At 40.8% G+C, this 21,119-nt stretch overlaps 2 pseudogenes across 1 annotated transcript in view; one reads left to right on the top strand and one right to left on the bottom strand.

Annotated features, from left to right (window-relative positions):
* Positions 1–20,247, top strand: part of LOC143392808 (uncharacterized) — a 44,048-nt pseudogene extending 23,801 nt beyond the window's left edge. Inside the window, exons 2-4 of the transcript XR_013090413.2 lie at positions 16,646–16,772; positions 16,981–17,041; positions 17,685–20,247. The product of XR_013090413.2 is annotated as an uncharacterized LOC143392808 (transcript). The remainder of the gene's footprint in view (positions 1–16,645; positions 16,773–16,980; positions 17,042–17,684) is intronic.
* On the bottom strand, positions 2,563–2,675 carry LOC143383926 (U6 spliceosomal RNA; annotated as a pseudogene).
* Positions 20,248–21,119: the final 872 nt, after the last annotated feature.

Genomic DNA, 21,119 nt, shown 5'->3' with positions numbered 1-21,119 from the left:
CTCTTGTTTTGATCTTGAGATTGTTGCTTAGCACTTTTAAATATTTTATCATTGTTTCATACTTAGGGTAATTAGCGCTTGGTTTTGATGGATTATTCTGTTTATTCATTGAAATTACTATTGTTGAATGTTTATTCATCTTCATTCATAAGCAATGTTTGTGTTATTTTTGCTACTCATAATGTCTAATTTTTGTGTTGTGGAATATGTGGGTCATAGCTTGACTTTTTAAATATGATTTTAAAAAATTTATTCTAATTAGTTATGCATGACAGTAGAATGCATTTTGACACAATGTGCACAAATGGAGCACAACTTCTCATTCCTCTGGCTATATAGTCACATCAGTAGTGTAATCATACATGTATATCGGGTAATAATGTCTGTCTCATTCTACCATCCTTCCCATCCCCACAGCCCCACAGCCCTATCCCGCTTCCCATTCTTGATATTCATTGACACTCTTTAACCCTCAATGCTCCTTCCTTTTGTGCCACACATCAGGGTAATGTGACCAAAAACCTGAGGCTCCCTCCTTTGGAGCTAGCCAGAGACTGAAACCACCCAATCCTCTGCCTAAGGAAGTGGGAGTGAATTTTCACCATAGATTGCCTGTTAACCTTTGTAAACCCTGGGGCTTGGGTCCTTTGCTTTCTCAAGATCCCTGATCACAGCTTGAGAGACCTGCTCTTCCCTCCCTGATCTTCATGTGAGTTATGATTCTTTATGTGAGTTATGATTATGTGAGTGATGATTTTTGCATGTCTTCTGAGTTTTTTGTATGCTGTACACTTACCAGATTTCAACATCAGAAACAATCCTTTGAAGGTGACTAAAGCAGTTTGCACTATATGCAGGATTTTACATGTTGACCATTTTCTGGGTCTGTTTTTATTTGCCTTGACTTGCTAACCTGTTCTCCTGCTGATGACCAGCATGCATGGAGACCTCTGCTTACTGGATGTAAGGGGATCTCTTTTTGTAATCTATAGGAATCTGTTTATTGTCACCCAACCAGTGAATTGTGACTCAAATTGCTATGTCACAAGGAAGAAAAACAAAACAAATATTAGTATGTTCTTTCCAAAATTTCTTTTCTGGACTGGGGATGTGGCTCAAGCGGTAGCGCACTCACCTGGCATGCGTGCGGCCCGGGTTCGATCCTCAGCACCACATACAAAAAAGATGTTGTGTCCGCCGATAACTAAAAAATAAATATTAAAAAATTCTCTCTCTCTTTAAAAAAAAAGCTACAAAATTTCTTTAAAGTTTTTCATCATGAAGTATATTCTCAAAAGAATTGAAAGTTTGGTAAGAATAATAATGACAATTTAAGTATCTCGGGAACTGGGTATGATGGTACATGCCTGTAATCCCAGTGACTCCGGTGGCTAGACAGGAGGGTCTCAAGTTTGACACCAGTCACAGCAATTTAGCAAGACCTGGTCTCAAAAAAAGGAGGAGGGTGACCAGGGATGTTGCTCAGTGGAAGAGTTTCATGACTGTGGTGGTCATTAGAATCTCAGGTAGTCGTCCCTGTCTTGTCCCACAGGTGATCACTGTCCATGAACCTTTGGCTACTTTTCCTATCTTTACTCTGTGATTTTTTCACTAAGCAGTTTCCCTTTAGTTTCTCTCCCTTGGAACCTTCAGGGAGTATTAAAGGAATTCCAAACGGAAGCATTTGGGGTGCTCTCCTTGCCCCCCCTCCCCTGTCTGCACACCCTCATTCCTGAGGTGGGGGCAGACCGTTGCCTCCTCAGGTCCCGTGGTCACTGTGTCAGGCTGTTTCCAGGTTCCTCTTCAGGGTTGTCATAAATAGCACAAAGGAACTCAAGCATGGCCAGGCAGGGCCGCTGGTGGCGCTTGGTAAGTGGTTTGGTGAGTGGTTTGGGCTGTGGTGGCCGACCTGGGCCTCTCCACTGGCCATGGCTCAGGCAAACTCCATTGAGCAGGGCAGGACAAGGCCTGGACCCCCGGCTTCCACCTGAGTGTGCATAATAGAGCCGACTTCTGAGCTCTTTTTTTATTTCTGAACATGAGTAAGATGCCTCGCTCTGCCAGTTCCCGGGGTTGTGCAGGTCAAATATCTGAGAGTTACCTCCTTTCGTTAAGTATTTCTTCTTTATCAGCCACAGAAGAGGTATCCATGAAGACATAGATCCAATAATTATTTAACAGCAGATGCTGCTTACCGAATGATCCCTAGCCAGCATTTTTCTAAATACTTCCTGTATATTAACTCATTTATTTGTCACCAGAATCTGATGGACTAGTTATTGTTATCCTCCTCTCCACTTAACAGTTGAAAAAGTGGAGCACAGAAAAGTAATTTGCCTGAATAGTGGAACAGGGCCTCAGACCCCCAGGTTCCTGGCTCCAGGGCTCATGCCAAACTTGTCTTCTACTTCAGTGGAGAAGATGAAGTGTAATCAGCGTTTGGGTAGAAAGTCGTGGAGACATGTAATATTCTTTGAGAATGTAGAGGAGGTGGTGCTATGAAAAAATGAAGGCATTTTCCCATGGGAAAGAGCTGTGGTTCACATTCTTTTTTTTTTTTTTTTTAATATGGAACACTTCACGAATTTGCATGTCATTCTTGTGCAGGGGCCAAGGATGTATCTTTCTTCTCTGTATCTTTCCAATTTTAGTATGTGTGCTGCCAAAGTGAGCACTGTGGTTCACATTTAAGCTCAACATCAGGGTGTGATCAGTTTTAAAGTAATTACTTTTTTCAGTGTTAGATAAGAGGTACTAGTGGATTTGGGATGAATTTTACATTGGAAACCAGGAGGGCTCAAAAAATAAGAACAATCTTGTTGAGATGGAAATGCACAATACATCCTCTAGACATTAGGGAAAAATCAGGGGCTCTGTACATTAAGGTGAAGTTCAAATTACAGGAAGTGACAGTGGAATGTACCCATTAAGCTTCTTCATGTGTAACTCTTTGCTTGTTACGCTTCTTCAACTCTTACATTTTTTTTTTTTTTGGCAATTTCCTCTATATGCCTGTGGATTTTTATAGTATTTTACCTTGAGATCTGTACATTTGGGTCATTTTTTTAAAAACCATGTATTCAATCATGTTTAGTCTGTGCATTAATTTTTTTTTTTTTTTTTTTGTGTGTGTGTGTGTGTGTGTGTGTGTGTGGTACTAGCAATTGAACCCAGGGGTACTGTACTATAGAACTATATCCCCAGTCCTTATTTTCTATCTTGCAACAGGGTTGCACTAAGATGTCTAGACTGGGCTTGAATTTACAATTCTCGTGCCTTAGCCTCCCAGATAGCCAGGATTACAGGCATACAATAAAGTTTTAATTTATAGTACTATAGTAAAGGGGGAAGCTTTAACTTGCAAGACAATTCTTTGGCATTATGGACAATATGTTTTGTTTTTTTTAAGTGGACACAATGCCTTTATTTTTATTTTTATTTATTTTTATGAGGTACTGAGGATCAAACCCAGGGCCTCACCCACCCTAGGTGAGCGCTGTACCACTAAGCCACAACCCCAGTTCCTACAATATGCTGTTTTTAAAAAACTTTTTAGTTGTAGAAGGACACAATACCTTTATTTTATTTATTTAGGGGTTCTGAGGATCTAACCCAGTATTCCACATATGTGAGGCAAGCGCTCTACCACTGAGCCACAACCCCCAGCTCCAGTATGGAATCAAACACAGACTAAGACTTCAGAGTATACACCCTTCATGCCCCACCCCAAGTAAGTATCCCCTACCACTCCCTGGTGGCTGCCACTTCACTGCTGCCATCTCCCATATATACCACAAGTGTCATGTGGCCCTCCAAAAAGCTGGCACTGCAGGCTTCCACAGCTGGCTGAGAGGAGGAGGAGTGGGACCAGGCCAAGGACTTGTAAGTCTGTCCCCATTTTGCTTTTGTATCACAAGCTTCTTCAAGGGTCTGGTCTTTCCTAAAGTATAATAAATAGCTTTTTAGGAAGAAAAAAAAAAACTTAGAAAAGAGAAGGGGCTGGGGCTGGGGTTGTGGCTCAGCCGTAGAGCACTGGCCTAGCACGTGCAAGATGCTAGATTGGAGCCTCAGCACCACATAAAAATAAAAAAAAAAGGTATTGTGTCCAACCTCAACTAAATTTTTTTTTAAATAATTAAAAAAATAAAACTAAAAAAATAATAATTTAAAAAGAAAAGCGAAGGGGCAATTTTGAGTACTCCTCAAAGCGGAGCAGTTCAGATTCTCAAAGTCGGTCCAGCAGAGGCGGGGGACAGAGAGGCTGGACGAGGCAGGCGTCCTCCAGGCATGTGGCCCACCAGGCTGAGAGCTGCTGGGGTGGGCAGGTCCGTCTGTCCTCCAGGGAAAAAGCTGCCAAATTGGGGTGTTTGGGTTTTAAAAATGCCTGGTGGAGACCGGGAGTCCCCGAGGGAATAGTTTAAGGTATAGTGGAAATGGGGGAGGGGGAGGGGAAGGGAAGTTGTTTTCCAAGAGCTTCTCCATAAAATTAAGAATTAGAGACTCTGTTTTAAGTGGTTCTAGGGGGATGGGGCAGTTTTCATTGCTGGCCTCCCTTGCGTGGCCCTGGGGAGCTTCTTGATGCTTTGGGGCTCTCGGCTCCACTCACAGCTGCAGAGCCCAAGCCCCCATCCAGCCCAGGCCGCGCGGGAGCTGCGCTTGGCCTCGGTGTAGAGCGGCTGCCTGGGGAGGGGCGGTCTGCAGAGGGGCCGACCTCTCCTCCTCTCCAGTGCTCCCACCTGCTGCTGCCCAGGAGCCTTGTGCCGTCCCGCTGGTGCGTGTGGCTTCCCTTCATAGGTGTCTGTGTGTCCCCCGCCGCTTCCTCTAGGATGGGGGCCCGCCATGCCTCCCTCTGCTTGAAGTGAGGACCGAGTCCCGCGGATGGCAAAGCTGCCTGACGTGGTCCCTGCGTTTTCGTTCCAGTGCATTATGATGAACCCCTTTGTCAGCGTCGCTGTCCACCTCGCTGTCATGGTCACAGCCCAGGGGCGGCCCCAGCGGAGGCCACGTCCTGCTCCCCCTCGCTCACACAGCCCCGGCCACCACCGCCACCTCCCGGCCCTTCCTTCTGTTACTTGATTGAAGGTGTTTGCTTTTTTCCAGTCCATTTTTTGGGCTTATTTTTCTTATGAAGAAAGGATTCCGTTCCCCATCCCAACTTATAATTTGGCTGACCAGATGGGAATAAGATACTGTTTCCAAGTAAACAGTTGGTCCCTTCCTAATGAATCCAGGAGTTGTGGTTCCTGCTCCATGGGAGTCACCGTTTCGTTCCCAGGTGGTCCACTGAAGACTCTTTCCCTTACCCACCATCTATTGTTAATCTCTGTTCTAGTAGGAGAGTGTCCTGCTGGGCATTGGGCATTGTGCATGCCTGTAATCTCAGTTCCTCTGCAGGTTGAGGCAGGAGAATCTCAAGTTCAAAGCCATATTGGGCAATTTAGTCAAACTTTGTCCCAAAATTTTTTTTAATATTTAATATTTTTTAAATATTTAATATTTTTAATATTTTTTTAGTTGTAGTTGGACACAATACCTTTATTTTATTTATTTTCATGTGGTACAGAGGATCGAACCCAGGGTCTCTCCACGTGCTGGGAACGCACTCTACCACTGAGCATCATCCCCAGCCCCCCCAAATTTTTTAAAATAATTTTTTAAGGGCTAGGACTGTACTTCAGTGGCATAGTACACCTTAGATTAATACCCAGTTCAGCTAAAAATAAATAAATAAAAATGTATGTATACGTGAGTGTGATCAGTACTGTAATTTAAAAGTCTTATTGAACCTCATGAAAATAGAATGGACAATAGAGTTGAGGAAGGGCATCAGGAAGGGAGAAGGGGTGTGAAATGAGAAATGAAAATTGGGAAATGAAATTGATCAAATTATGGTATATGTATGTACACATATCACAATAAATTCTATTATTATGTATAATTGTAATGCACCAATAAAATATTTTTAAAAAGTCTTTCAGGGGTTAGGGCTGTAGCTCAGTGGCAGAGCACTTGCCTAGCATAAGTGAGGCACTGGGTTCAATCCTCAGCAACACGTGAAAAATAAATAAATAAATAAAGGCATGCTGTACATCTACAAGTATATAAAAAATTTTTTTAAAAAAGTCTTTCAGTAGGCATATGTATTTGGATATTAGACAAGCTATTATTTTATAGTTGCTAGGATTTTAAGCATTGGTGGGTAGTTATTATACTTACCAGTTTGGGGAAAGTAGTTTCTGTTGATTAGTCACAGGTGTTTTGGGAATTGTAGAGTTTTACTGATATGTGAAAGGACACATCTTGGTGATATTGAGCCTTTTCTAAGATTATGTGCCTTTGTTCCCCTTATTTCATTGTTCAATAACATCCATAATGTTTTTCCTTTGCTATAGTGAATTGCTCTTTTAAAATTTTTTTCCTTCTTATTGGTGCATTGTTATTTGTTTAAATATTTATTTTTTAGTTGTAGTTGGACACAATACCTTTATTTTGTTTACTTATTTATGTGGTGCTGAGAATCGAACCCAGGGCCTTGCATGTGCTAGGCGAGCGCTCTACCGCTGAGCCACAACCCCAGCCCGTTACTGGTGCTTTATAAACTTAATAACAGTGGGATTTGTTATAATATATTCATATGTGCATACAATAAGACAGCATAGTTTGAACAATTTCAATCCCCAATACCTCCCCTTTCTCTCTCCTCCCTCCTCCTGATCCCCTTATTCTATTCTACTGGTCTCCCTTCTGTTATTTTTTTTTTTTTTAATTTGTTCTAATTGGTTATGCATGACAGTATAATGCATTTTGACACATTGTACACAAATGGAGCACAATTTCTCATTCCTCTGGTTGTACCTGGTGCAGAGTCATACCAGTAGTGTAAATAAGTAAATAAATATATATATATTATATAAATATATATAATATATAAATGTATATTATATAAATATATAATATATTATATAAAATATAATATATAATACTATATATTATATAGTAATAATGTCCATCTCATTCTACCACCCTTCCCATTCCCACAGCCCTACCCTTCCCCCTGCTCCCCTCTGCACAATCCAGAGTTCCTTCACTCTTCCCTATGCATCCCCCATATGAATTGCTCTTAATGAATATTATTTAGTATTGAATTAATAGTGATCTATAAAACATCATGTACAAGCTTCAAAATACTGTCTCAGTGCAATCACAGAGCATGCACTGGATTCCCAAGGAACAAGTTATGACAAGAATTGTTAAATTGTATGTTTTACAAGCTTCCTCTGGTTAGTGGGTCAGAATATTGCAAACATTCAATGAGACAATAAGACTTGTCTCAGGAATATGGGTTCTATAGGCGAGGATGGTATGATTCCTTTTGTCAATCAGACATGTGTTCTTTCTCATCAGGGCTACTCCAATATATGGAATATGGAAAGGGAACATTTGGGTAAAGATGTCAGGCATGATCACGTTTATGCCATGAATTTAGCTACAATATAGTAATTTTTCTATAATGTTTTAATAATTCATATTCATTTTCTGGGTCTACATTTGGGGAAGAAAAAGGGAATATCAAAGCATTGAAGATGTGTACAAAAATTCCAAGGAGAACTGGACACGGTGGCACACTTTGTCATCCTAGCGGCTTGGGAGGCTGAGGCAGGAGGATCACGAGTTCAAAGCCAGCCTCAGCAAAAGTGAGGTGCTAAGCAACTCAGTGAGACCCTGTCTCTAAGTAAAATACAAAATAGGGCTGGGGGTGTGGCTCAGTGGTCGAGTGTCCCTGAGTTCAATCCCCCATCCCCCCCCCAAAAAAAATTTAAAAAAATTCAAGGAGAAATCTAAGGTAACTTAAAGGAGAAAGCAATGTCCCTCAAGAATCTTGGAGAAGAGAGGGGTGTGGTGGCACATGCCTGTAATCCCAGCAATTTGGAAGGCTTAGGCAGGAAGATCACAAGTTTGAAGGCAGCTTCAGTGACTTAGCAAGACTCTGCCTCAAAAAAAATAAAAAGGACCGGGGATGTAGCACAGTAGTAAAGCATTTTTGGGTTCAATTCCCAGTACCAAAAAATAAAATAAAATGAAGAATCTTGGAGTAACAGGAAATTGAGAGAAAAAAATGAGACAAATAACCCCAGCTTCAAATGGATTTGATCTCAGAAAACTTTCTCCAAACATGCATTCAAGTTAGTACCCACCCATAACTTCTAACATCTTGGCCTCTTTTATTTCCCCTGGAGTCAACAAATTCTTGTTTCATGCTCATTTGAAATGGAAACATTCTAGGTGCTAAGAGTCAGTAGTAATTAAGAACCAAGATGCTGGGCACAGTGGCACAGCTGTAATCCCAGTGACTTGAGAGGCTGAGAAAGGAGAATCGCAAGTTGGAGGCCAGCCTCAGCAATTTAGCAAGGCCCTAAGCCACTTAGTGAGACCCTGTCTCAAAATAAAATATAAAAAGGCCTGGGTTGTGGCTCAGTGTAAAGCACCTCTGGGTTCAATCCCCTGGTACCCCCCCAAATCGGAAAAAAGGTTTTCTCCCCCCAGATTTTCATGTTCATTTGGGAAGCTCTCCTGTACATGGATGACATAATGGCCAGTTATGTGATAAGGGAGGCCCAGGTGACCATAGGAGTAACATGTTGTTCAGAGACCCAGTCAGGGGATTTTAGAGGCATCCGGAGGTGGTGATGTGTAAATGAGACCTGCAGCATGTTTAATTGCGATTCAGGTGAGGCGGGCAGGTGTGAGGCTTTTCCAGGTGTAAGGAATAGCAAGTACAAAAGTATGAGACAGAAGCATGGCACATGGGGCTGGGGATGTGGCTCAAACAGCAGCACGCTCGCCTGGCATGCCTGCGGCCCGGGTTCAATCCTCAGCACCACATACAAAGAAAAGACTTTGTGTCTGCCGAGAACTAAAAAATAAATATTAAAAAAAAAAAAGAAGCATGGCACATGTGGAGATGATGATGTGTTTACTGAGCCCAGTTGGAAGGAGCTGAGGGGGTTCTGAGACATCAAGGCAGACAGGTGGGAGCACAGTATCATGAGACTATGAAAGCCATTTGAAAAGGGTTTTTTTTTGTTTTTTTTTTTTCTTCTCAGCACAGTTGAAAATCTCATTTCTGCATAAGTGGTCTGATATTCCATTGGGGGAATTGAACATTCATGGATATTTGAGTTGATTCCCATATGGCGTTTTCATTAACATCTAATGCATATCCTTAGCAGATCATCTTTATTAGTTATTTTAGTTCTGCATCAAGGAGGTAATTGCTGGGGTTGCAGGGAGGCCTCCATCAGCTAGAATACACACTGCCAGTTTAACACAGTGTTTCTACCAGTCAGTTGGCTTTAAGCATGAGCAATATGAGAAGATTCCTGTTGGCAGACGCTGTGTAGATTTTTCATTTCCAGTCTGGAGGTTCCAACCTGTTAGCACCTCTGTGTATTAAACAACCCAGGTTTACCCCATGCCCCATTTCAGGGATTTTTATGTATGTTTCTAATTGATTTACATGATTGATTAGCTCATTGGACCTTCATAATTTTCTCCATCTCTAACCCATCTCTAACCCTACACCTTTGCCCAGAGCTCCAGGGGGTAAGTTCAACTTTACCATCCTTTTGTCAATTACAAATGAAAGTAATTTTTTAAAAATATTTTTAAATTGTAGTTGGACACAATACCCTTATTTCACTTATTTATTTTTTATGTGGTGCTGAGGATCAAACCCAGGTTCTCGCATGTGCGAGGGGAGCGTTCTACTGCTGAACCTCAACCCCAGCCCTGAAAATAATTTTTTGAGTCTACCCTTTAAGCATAACTTGTTTTTTCTGGGTACCAGACCATTCCCAATCCTGAAACTACATAGAAGTCCCCAGTACCAGTGATCTTATCAGCACACACAAAAAAACAGTCTTTTCATTTCAGAGATTCCAAGAGACTTAGAACTAAGTCTGTGGGTCAGAATCTCCAGACTAAGACCCAATAGTGTGTGTCTTCAGTGATCATGTGGTGAAAGGTTATGGAGAAAACCACAAAGAAAATGTCCCTACTACTCACTCAGAATACCACCGTCTATTCTGTAAGACCGTTTCAAGAGTTTATGAGGAAGCATGTGAGAGAGACCCAGGGGATTCATCTTTGGGTCTCTTTGAGTTTTTGAATGGGAGAAGTATTCTAAAATGCCTAGGATTTATTCTAAAAATGACTGGATGGACCCATAGTGGTAAAGATGAAATAAAGAGACAGTTTTGAAAGAGTAAACAGAACATGTTAATACCTAGGCACAAAGTACCTGGGGACAACCATAACTGTGATCATTAGGGGTTCTCTGAAGCAGAGGATAAAGGGGAGAGTTTACATCCATTAGCATTTTCCATATAGGATTGTTCACATGAAAACAATCACTTGATAACATCTTTTCGTTCTCAAAGGAATCATAATTCCTGCTTTTGAAAGCCAGGATGTCTCAGGATTTTTCTAGTCTATAAATAGTCAAGGCAGAATGTTTCCTATTCACAAAATTGCATTTGGCATCTCTCTCATTTAACTCATTAATGTTGAAGTGAAGCTGGTGAATAACCTGCAGTGGGGAGAAGAGGCCAGTGCTTCTAAGCTGAGGCTGGTCTTGAGCCTGAAAAAAGAGGGCAGTGAACTTCCCCAGGGTTAACGGGAAGCAGCCCCTTCCTGTAGGTGATCTCCAGCTGGTGAGAACAACCACAGTGGGAAAGATGACAGTGAGAGGTGGCAGAGCCAGAAAAGCAGAAGACCCACATGCAGATGGAATTTGGGGCTTTTGTTCTTTCTGAGGTTGTTCCTCTGGTTTCCTTGGGGCTGTTTTCTAGACAGTATTTAGGTTTGGGTATGCATACATTTACTGGAATCTATGTATAACTTGTGTACATGAAGGAAATGTGGGAAGGTCAGGTTTAGAGAAAGACACTTTAGTATCCTCCTGGAGAAATTATTTGTGAACTTTAAAGAGATCTGATTTCTTGAGATCTGAATGTTAAGGTGACTCCAGATAAGGGTGTCCTTCTGGTGAATATTAAGTCTTTGAAGGAAGAAGAGTTTCCCCACGGCGATGAAGGGACAGAAGGGTATAGTGAACTCCCAGATAAAATTCGTAGGTGTGCCTCAGCACCAGGGACTGATCCATTCTTGGACTCCATTTCTGCCTTCATTCTGGACCTCAAGCTTGGGAATATGTGTCACCTTCTGAATGTGCAGTTTCCCTTGTGAGCCTGAATGAGGCGGGCTGCCCTTTGAACCAATTCAAATATTTGCTTTTCTTCCAGCTTGATTCCTTTGTAAAATACTACCGTAGAACTCCAGCTCCTTCATGAAATGAATAAAGAATAACTGAATAAGTCCCTTGTTAACATGTTTTTATTTTCTTGGATGAAAATAGTTGGATTGTCAGAAAAGGCATGACACACCACCTTGGCCACGATGATAACTGCCTCATCCCAAACTTCTAAGCTCGGACAGTTGCGTCCTGCATTAGTCTGAGTTGACTTCCTTCTCTGAGGTGATGGTGTCCCCATGGGACACTCTGAAGCTGCCTGAGCGCACGCACTTGTTACCCCATTTCCAGAGGGTAGAGGAAGAGCCCAGAGTAAAGTCAGTGCCACTTCTGAATAGCCAGGATCAAGTTCTGCTTAAATGCAAGACTCCCTTAGGATAGGAAAGGACCAGGCCTTGGGAGAACCGCGGGCTGGGAAGGGCTGTGGCTTGAGTCCATCATTTGGGATTCAGCCAGGTAGTGGATCCTTCTCTTGTCACTCAGGGCCCAGAGGCGGGTCCTCAGGGGCGGATCCACTAGTCGATCAGAGTCGTGTGGGCGGAGTTTTGTGAACTGTCCAATCGGAAGCACGGTTTGGGAGAGGCGGCGACCCATACTTCTCGCGATCTTACTTTCTGGAGCCGCCATAGTCGGTATCTTGGGTTAGGAGTCGGAGGAGGCCCCGGGTCCAGGAACGGCTGCGGCTCCGTTACGTCCGCAGATTCCGACCGAGTGGGCTGCTTAGGGAGGACGCGGGAGCCGGCCATCACAAAATGGTGAGTGTTGTAGGGCGGATGCCTGCCGGAGGGGAGCAGGGTCTCCTTGGAAACGACCGGAGGCAGCTGGGGTGACCCAGGCCTCCCAGGCCTCCCGGCCGCCGCCCCGACTCTGCAGCGGCCTGCTCTGCTCCTTCCCCTCCAGCCAGCGCGGTGGGGCTGGGCCGCCTAGGGACGGCGGCGTCTCGTCCCGTCCACTCACCGCCGCTGGGGCCTGGAGTCTTGTCCGAGCAGCTCGGCGTCCGCAGCCCCGCGTCTCCCCGTACGCTGCGGTGACCGTGGGAAGGTCACGGGGAGACTCCCACTCGTATGTGGGGTTCGAGCTTGGAAGGATTTGTATGTGGTGTCCCCAGAACCTCCTTTCTCCTCAAAGTAGTCCTGCTTTCCTCACATCTTCTAAATGTGAGGAAGCAGGGTCTCAAATACGCGACCTGTCCCCTCAGCCCCGTGCTTTTGGGGCTGACAAAGATTGCCAAACTCATTGGTAAGGAGGATCCACATGCACATTGGTTGGTGGGAGTGAAGGGTGTTGCCCTCTGTGATGTAATCATTATTTTCCCTGGACTGCCTCTAGACATTCTTTTTTAAAAATAAAATGCTGGTTGAGGTAGGACATGCCATCATTTGAAAGGAGTGTTGCAATGGAGGAGAGGTCGGGGTGTGGAGGGTGGCAACATCAGATCCTAGATGTGAGAACGGATGCCCCTGAGGTCAGCCCCTTCTTAGGATGACAGTAATGTAGGGATTGTGTTCTGGTTCAGGCTGACTCAAAGTTCAGAGGTCTTGAAGAAGAAGAGAAATATAAGGAAATTTAACTGTTTTGTTTCTACTGATCATTTCAACTAATCATTTTTTGAGGCAAAAAGTGGGATTTTTGGAAAGTGTGTTTTGTCCTTGTAGATTCAAAAACGGTAAAGGACATCATTTTGGTGTAATGAGAACAGTGATTCTTTGCACTGTTTTTCCAACACAACAAGGAAATATGAGATAGGGATTCTTTAATCGCCACCATTTACCATGATTACGGTGTTTGGGTAAAATTTATCATCTTCAGGTGTTTGCTTTTGCATCCAGAGAGTTGGTCTAATCAGAATGTAATTTGTGCTGATTGAGAAAGTCTATGTGGGGCAGTCTGATGGAAAGAAACCTTGGAGAAAAATATTTATGAATTTGAGAGTTTATTTGGGTGTGTAGAATAAAAAATAATTTTGTTTTTGTCCCACATTCTGATACAGACATCTAAAATCCTTGAAAGTTCCTGGGCAGTAGGAGTGTCTTTCCTTATTTATCATGAGTCCATATTAGGCAATGTCTGAATTCTAATGACATAACAGAATTGAACCCTGGGCCTTGTGTATTCTAGACAGAGTTGCTCAGGCTGCCTTCCTGATCCTCCTGCATCAGCCTCCCAAATAGCTGGGATTTCAGGCTTTCTCTGCCACACCTGACTCCAGCCTTTGTTTTTAAATTTCATTTTGAGACAGGCTTAGTTATTCAGTATGGCCTTGAACTTGCCTGTTTCTTGGGTAGCTGTGATTAGAGGCAAGCACGTCCAATCCCAGCTCTAGGCCTTTTATTATTATTTCTTGCCCTTTGTTTCTCTTCATCTATTGATTTTTGGAATTTTGTCGTTTAGGTTTTTGAGGTGGCTGATTACATTAATGGATTTTTAAGTTCTTTTATGTTTATAATAGATCCCACTTAGTTTTGGCATATAATTCTGCTTATGAATTGAAGGATGTAATTGATATTCGGTGAGGATGGATTTTTTCATCTTTATAAGACATGTTTGTGGGTTTTGTTTTTTTCTAACATCTCTAGTTTTGATATGGTAATATGAACATCATGGCATAGATTATTAAGTATTACCTCTGCTTCTATTATTGGGAAAAGATTGTAGATGATTTTCATTAAATATTAGACAAAACAAAGCAGTGAGACCATGTGAGCCTGGTCCTTCCTATTATTGTTTTAATTTCTTGACTACACATAGTCTTATTTACATTGATGTTTTTTGTTTTTGTTTTGTACTGGGGATTGAATTCAGGGGCACATCCTCAGCCCTATTTTGTATTTTATTTAGAGACAGGGTCTCACTGAGTTGCTTAGTGCCTCACTATTGCTGAGATTCCCTTTGAACTCATGATCCTCTTGTGACAGCCTCCCAAGCTACTGGGATTACAGGCTTGCACCACCATGCCTGGCTTTCTGTGAGAGTTTTTGTAGATTGCTTCTTTCTAGGAATTGATAGATTTCATACAAGTGATAAAATTGATGAGCATGGGAATTGTTTATAAAATTCCTGAATCTGCTGTTGAATTAGAAACTTTAAACAATGGACTTTCTTGAGAGCTGCGCAATGCTCCTAACATTGCACATTTGCAACTGAAGAATGTAACTGAGGAAATAGCTGCATACTGTGGCTAACTCTGTAACTTTCATGAATACAAAGAATAATGCTTGCATAGTCTTTAATCTAATTTAGAGACATATAATAAAGATTGCTGGTGTAATTCTTTAGACCTGCTTTTCCATCAGAGAACAGTGCTCAGTCCGACCCCAGCTGTTTTATCTTCAAGATCTGCCAGTGTTGACTCTTATTTCTTCCAATCTCCCATTGCTCCTCTCCGGAACCTGATAGTTTGGCCGCACTGGTCGCGGCACATGGGTTTGATCCCTAGCACTGGAAAAAATAATGAAAAGAATTTGTGCTTGGCCATTATTAGATAAAGCATTCTGCCATATCCAGTGACTACAGAAATTATGCTGTTGATTTCAAATATACCATTAGTAATTTTCTGTCTTCTTAATTTGTCAATTACTGTTGAACTCTCCAGACATGTTTGTGTTGAATCTCAAGACATGGTTGATCTATGATTTTCCTTTCAGTTCCATGCTTTTGTCTCATGTTGTTTGATGCATTTTTTTTTTAATATTTATTTTTTAGTTTTCGGCGGACACAACATCTTTGTTTGTATGTGGTGCTGAGGATCGAACCCGGGTCGCAGGCATGCCAGGCGAGCGCGCTACTGCTTGAGCCACATCCCCAGCCCCTTGATGCATTTTTTAGAGGAATACATATTAAAGATTGTTGTGTTTTCTTGGACAATGGACTGCTTTACATTTAATCCCTTGTTCTTTATTATTTTGTTGTCAGATACAGCTTAATTAGTCTCTATATCTTCTAGATGGTTTCTTATATCAATGCTAGAATGGTGTATAATTCTAGATAAATTTATTTAGTCTTCGTCTTTATATTGATCTTATTTTTCAAATATTTACACTTTTTTATTGAAAAAGATTGCGTACAATTATAATTTGAAACAATGCTTTCAAACATGTATACCTTGTCAAGTGGCTAAATTGAGATCTTTGACAGATATATTATTTTATATATCTAGTGTTTTGTTTTAGAACGCTTAATTGTAATTACAGTTGACTATAGTTAAGATCATTGTATTGTACCCTGAAAAACATTATGCAATTACATTTTAAGTAAGGAAAACATATTTAATGGACACACAAACAAAAAACTGGCTCACTACATAATAAGCCTAGTGTCCTGCTGGGAGTGGTAGTCTCTAAGCCCAGTTGCTTTGGAGGCTGAGGCACGGGGATTATAAGTTGGAAGACATTCTGGGTACCTTAGCAAGATCTTGTCCCCAAAAAAATTTGAAGAAAGGGATGGTGATGTGATGTTGGTTAGTGGTAGAGTTCCTGTGTGTTCAGTACATAGTACTACCCCCCCTAAACATTAAAAAGTAGTAAAGGGTGCTGAATGGCATAGGTTAAAAGGCTTTTATCAGTATTAGGCAAACTATCACTTTCTAGTTCCAATGATTTTTTTTTTTTTTTTTTAAAGAGAGAGGGAGATGGCGGGAGAGAGAGAATTTCCATATTTATTTTTTAATATTTGGCGGACACAACATCCTTGCTTGTATGTGGTGCTGAGGATCAAACTCGGGCCACACGCGTGCCAGGCGAGCGCGCTACCGCTTGAGCCACATCCCCAGCCCTCCAATGATTTTAATCATTATACATTTTAAGCATTTATTTGTCATCTTGTCAAAGGTGTGTTTTGGGAATTATTCAATTTTACTGATGTGTGTTGGTGATACATACCCCATTCTAAGATCATTGGCATATACTGTTTGGGTACACTTAAACCCTCTTTACAGTTGCTGTTGAGATTGATAGTAGTAGCAATTCCTAGATACTGATAAAGGTTGGACTTTGTTCTTAAGCATTTCTAAGAACTTGCAGTCTTGGGAATGCTTGTGTTAACTCTCTTGTGCACACCAAGTGGTAGGACTTTGTTATGAGAGGTACAGATCAGGTTTACCAAAGAAGTTGGGGTGAGCCGGGAGGCTAATGTGTGTTCCTGTTCTGCTGTTAACACATAGTTGTAGGTTAGCCTCAGAATTGTTGAGTGAGGATGTGACTGTGGATGGAGAAGAAGAGTGTGGTGACCAAACATGGAATGAACTCAGCCTCATGTCAACTCTTTATGAAGTGAACTGCAATCTCCAGTATGAAGTCTTACCCTTCCTCTTGGAAATAATATGGGATGTTTTTTTAGGATTCAGTGACCTTTGAGGATGTTGTTGTGACCTTCACCCTGGGAGAGTGGACTTTGTTGGATCCTTCCCAGAAGCAGCTCTACAGAGATGTGATGTGGGATACCTTCAAGAACCTGGCCTCTATAAGTAAGTGTGACACTGTTCCCTCCTTAGTCATTCACAGAACAAGTGTTTTCTTGCTCATTAGTTCTGCTCCATTATATGGAATTTGAAAAAGAACATTTGGGTGAATATATAGGTTTGGTCAAATTATGCTGTCGACCTAGCTAGAATCAAATAATTGTTCATCAGTGTTTAAAAAATGGATACTGATTTTTCTGGGTCTATATTTTAGAAAAAGAAAGAGGAGATCAGACCACTGAAGATGTGCACCAGAATCCCAGAAGAGAAATAAGGTAATGAGCACCAAAAGGAGAAATCAATGTCCCTCAAAAATCTGGGAGTGAGAAGAAGTTTTAAAAACAAGCAAATGATACTAATAAGCCCAGCTTCAAATTGATATTGTCTCACAGAATTTTCTCCCAACATGCATTGAGGTCTGTAATCTGGAAATTTAAAATCCAAAATGTTCCAACATGATGCCTGATGTGACATGTTCTTGGGGGTTCATTGTGCACAAGCTTTATAACATGCCTAAAATTATTTAAATATATCATGTGAAATTACCTTAAGGCTGTTTAGGTCCTGTGATACAAAAGTGAACTTTGTGTTCCATTGTGACCCATCCTCAAGATATCTTACTATGTACATGAAAATATTTGAAGATCCAAACATTTTTGATCCACAGGATTTTCCATAAGGAATACTTGATTGCATTAAAGGTGATATAGACATTCAGTGTTTGCCAAAACACTTTTCTTGAAAACAGTATTAAGATACTCCATAATAATACAACTACTTTGATAATATCGGTGTTCAAACCATCCAGTAGAGCATTCAGTCCATTCATATTAAAAAATTCTTACAGGGCATAAAAGAGTGCTTCTGGTAAGTCATGAAGAAGGAAAATCTTAGTAATGTGCTTCTCATTTCTTCCAGAAGTCAAGAGGAAGGGAGATGCTGTGAACATAAAGAAAGTAATCAGTGTGGAGAAAGCGTCAGCTGTAAACCTGATTGTCTTGAAAACAAGATAATTCCTCCCGGAGTAAAATCAAGTGAAAGCCCGGTGTGTGGAGAAGTCCTCGTTGGTCATTCATCTATAAATGTGCCCCTCAGAGCTCACATTGAACAGAAACCATATGATTATCCAGAGTATGGGGAAAACCCATATAAATATAATGAATGTGGAAAAGCCTTCAGTTCTCCCCAGTTCTTTGAGGAATTTGAAGGAACTCACATTGAGGGCAGATATCATGAATGTAGACAATGTGGAAGAGTCTTCAGTCTTCCCAGTTCCCTTCAAATACATGAAAGAATTCACACTGGAGAGAAACCCTATGTATGCAAGGATTGTGGGAAAGCCTTTACTCGTTCCAGGTCTGTTCACAGACATGAAAGAACTCACACTGGAGAGAAACCTTACATATGTAAGCAATGTGGGAAAGCCTTAAGTGATTCAAGTTCCCTTACAATACATGAAAGAACTCACACTGGAGAGAAACCCTATGTATGTAAGGATTGTGGGAAGGCTTTCACCCATACTAGGTCCTTTTACAGGCATGAAAGAACTCACAGTGGAGAGAAACCCTATATATGTAGGCAGTGTGGGAAGGCCTTGAGTGATTCAAGTACCCTTAAAATACATGAAAGAACTCACACTGGTGAGAAACCCTATGTATGTAAGGAATGTGGGAAAACCTTTAATTCTTCCAGTTACATTCGAATACATGAAAAAGCTCACACTGGAGAGAAGCGGTATATGTGTAAAAAATGTGGAACTGCCTTTGGTTATTACAGTTCCCTTAAAAAGCATGAAAGAATTCATGTTGGAGCAAAACCCTATATGTAAGGAGAGTGGGAAATCGTAGATATTTCATTTCCTTTCATAAACAAAAAGACACCCTGATGAGAAACCCTATGTGTATAAACAACGTAGGGGAAAATACAGTCACAGCAGACATGTTCTTAGACATAAAGAACACAAAATAGAGACAAACTCTATGTGTATATAAAATGAGTGTGGAAACACTATTAGTTCTTCCATTATCTTGGAATACATGAAAGAATTCACACAGGAGACAAACACTATACATGTAAGCAATGTGGAAAAGGCTTGCATTCTTTCCATTATATTGAAATCCATGAATGAACTCCATGTTTGAGAGAAACCTTGTGTGTGGACACATTGTTTGAAGGCAGGTAGTTGTTCCATTTCCTTTCACAGACATGGAGGAACTCACGCTGGAGAATAACCCTGAATAAAGTACGTGGGAAGACTTTGTTATTACATAAGCTTTCTAGCAGACTTTAGAATGCACATTGCAGAGAACTTGTATTAATGTAAATCATGTGGGAATGCCTCTAGTTATCTTGGTTCTATATATATATATATGTACATAGATACAGTATGGAGAGAAGCCTAGAATAGAAGAGAAATGCAAAAAGATTAAGTTGGCCTACATATACACAGGATCAAACTCTGTGAAAAATACAAGATCTTTTCAGTTTTAATAATTTCAATGTCCTGTGAAAATTTCTCAGGTAGTGGAACCCTATAAGTGTAATTAATATGAAGAGCTTGATATAATTTGTTTAGCATTCTCTAGAGAATTCACTGTAGGAAACATACTAAAACTTATAAATATATTGTGTTCATAAGTGGCTCATTCTGAAAGTAGATCTCTACAGTCTAGATTTCTAATTTATATTCTTAAAAATAAATGTTGAGAAACATATCTCTGCAAGTTTCATTTAGGCAATAGCATGAGAGTTTATATATGTAGTTGTCTTTCAGTCAAATGAGTTTTTGTCCTTTGAACTTGAACCATGTTGTGGATCCATAGATGAATTAAACTGTGTTTCAAATGTGCCATAGGCCTAACTTTTAAGCAGTTTTTAAATAATTGTGGTTAAAAGGCTACTGAAAAGTAAGGTGGTTTTAGAGTTTTTTTGTTTTTGTTTTTTTGGTACTGGGGTTCTACGTTTTTTTAGAAAGACTTTCTTATAGATTTAACATTTTCTTTTGATTTTGTATTTTCACAAAAACTTATTGGCAAAATTCAAAATGTAGTGATAATATATATTTTGGGATACAGATCTAATAAAAATAAGAAAATTCTTTATAGATGGAATATTAATTCAGTTAACTGGGAATTAAAAGTTAAGAATTTCTGTCACACTAATTACAGATATGTTCTGTAAAAATAATTCTTAGCTGAAAGGCTTTGCAAATTCAGTTAGTTAGATTTGGACTACAAATCATAATTGGTGTGTAAGATATTTTTACCAGTACCAAGAAAGAAACAAAAATAAGAAGAAATCAAAGACCACCAAAAATAGATATTGTTTCTTACCTTTTTTTCTAATATCTGTATGCTGCTTTATTTCACATTTCATTGCATTTGAACTCCTTGTTGACAAAGTCATCTGTTTGCTCAGAGATGGATTAGAATTATTTAGCAGAAAAGAGAAAGAATAAATTTGTAATTATTGACTACCAAAATTAATGTTTTTAGTTCTTTTTTTTTTTGTACCACAGATTGAACCCAGAGGTGCTTAACTTAACACTGAGTAACATCTCCAGCCCCCACCCCCCTTTTTTTTTAAATCTAGAGACAGGATCTCACTAAGTTGCTTAGTGCCTCCCCCTAAGTTGCTGAGGCTGACTTTGAACTTGTGATCCTCCAGCCTCAGCCTCTGAACCATTGGAATTACAGGTGTGCACCACCACACCCAACACAAGCTAGTGGTTCTATTTGGAGGTGGCAGTTCTCTTCAGAGGTGGGGCCTCCTTGGAGAAACTGGACATCTGAGATGTGGGAGATGTTGGAACACAAGCCTCTTCCTCACTTTTTGCTTCTGAGCCACCATGAGGTGAGAAACTCTCTGCCATGCTGTGTTGTTATCAGGGGTTGAAATGACAGAGCCAAATGTCAGGACTGACTTCCCTGAAACTGAGCCAAACTAAACTTTCCCTCCTTCCAGTTGTTTATTTTAGTTTTTTGTCATAGAGATGGAAAACTATCAAACCAAATGACCATTTAATGAGAAAATAAATGTGGATAGAAGGAAACCATGTGCTGCTATCATTGAGAAAATGGGTGAAAGACTCTGAAGCTCTTTTGGACACCTTTAGTGCTGCCTCTGCCATGACAGACCCAAAGAGCTTGGCCTGGAGCACAAAACAGTGTAATAGGAGGTGCCCGGGTCACTCTTGAGAACTGGAACTTCCTCCAACTTGACCAGAAGACACTGAGCACCCACATTTAAGAGAAACCACTCTTTCATAACGAGATCTAAATTGTCCCCTTCTGGAAAGCCTGCCAACTGCCTTTACTGCAAGGCAAAGGCCTGACTTCACACTCTTGGCTCCCC

This window comes from Callospermophilus lateralis, chromosome 1, assembly GCF_048772815.1.
Source record: "Callospermophilus lateralis isolate mCalLat2 chromosome 1, mCalLat2.hap1, whole genome shotgun sequence".
NCBI lineage: Eukaryota > Metazoa > Chordata > Mammalia > Rodentia > Sciuridae > Callospermophilus > Callospermophilus lateralis.
This window is presented reverse-complemented; position numbering and strand designations above follow the sequence as displayed.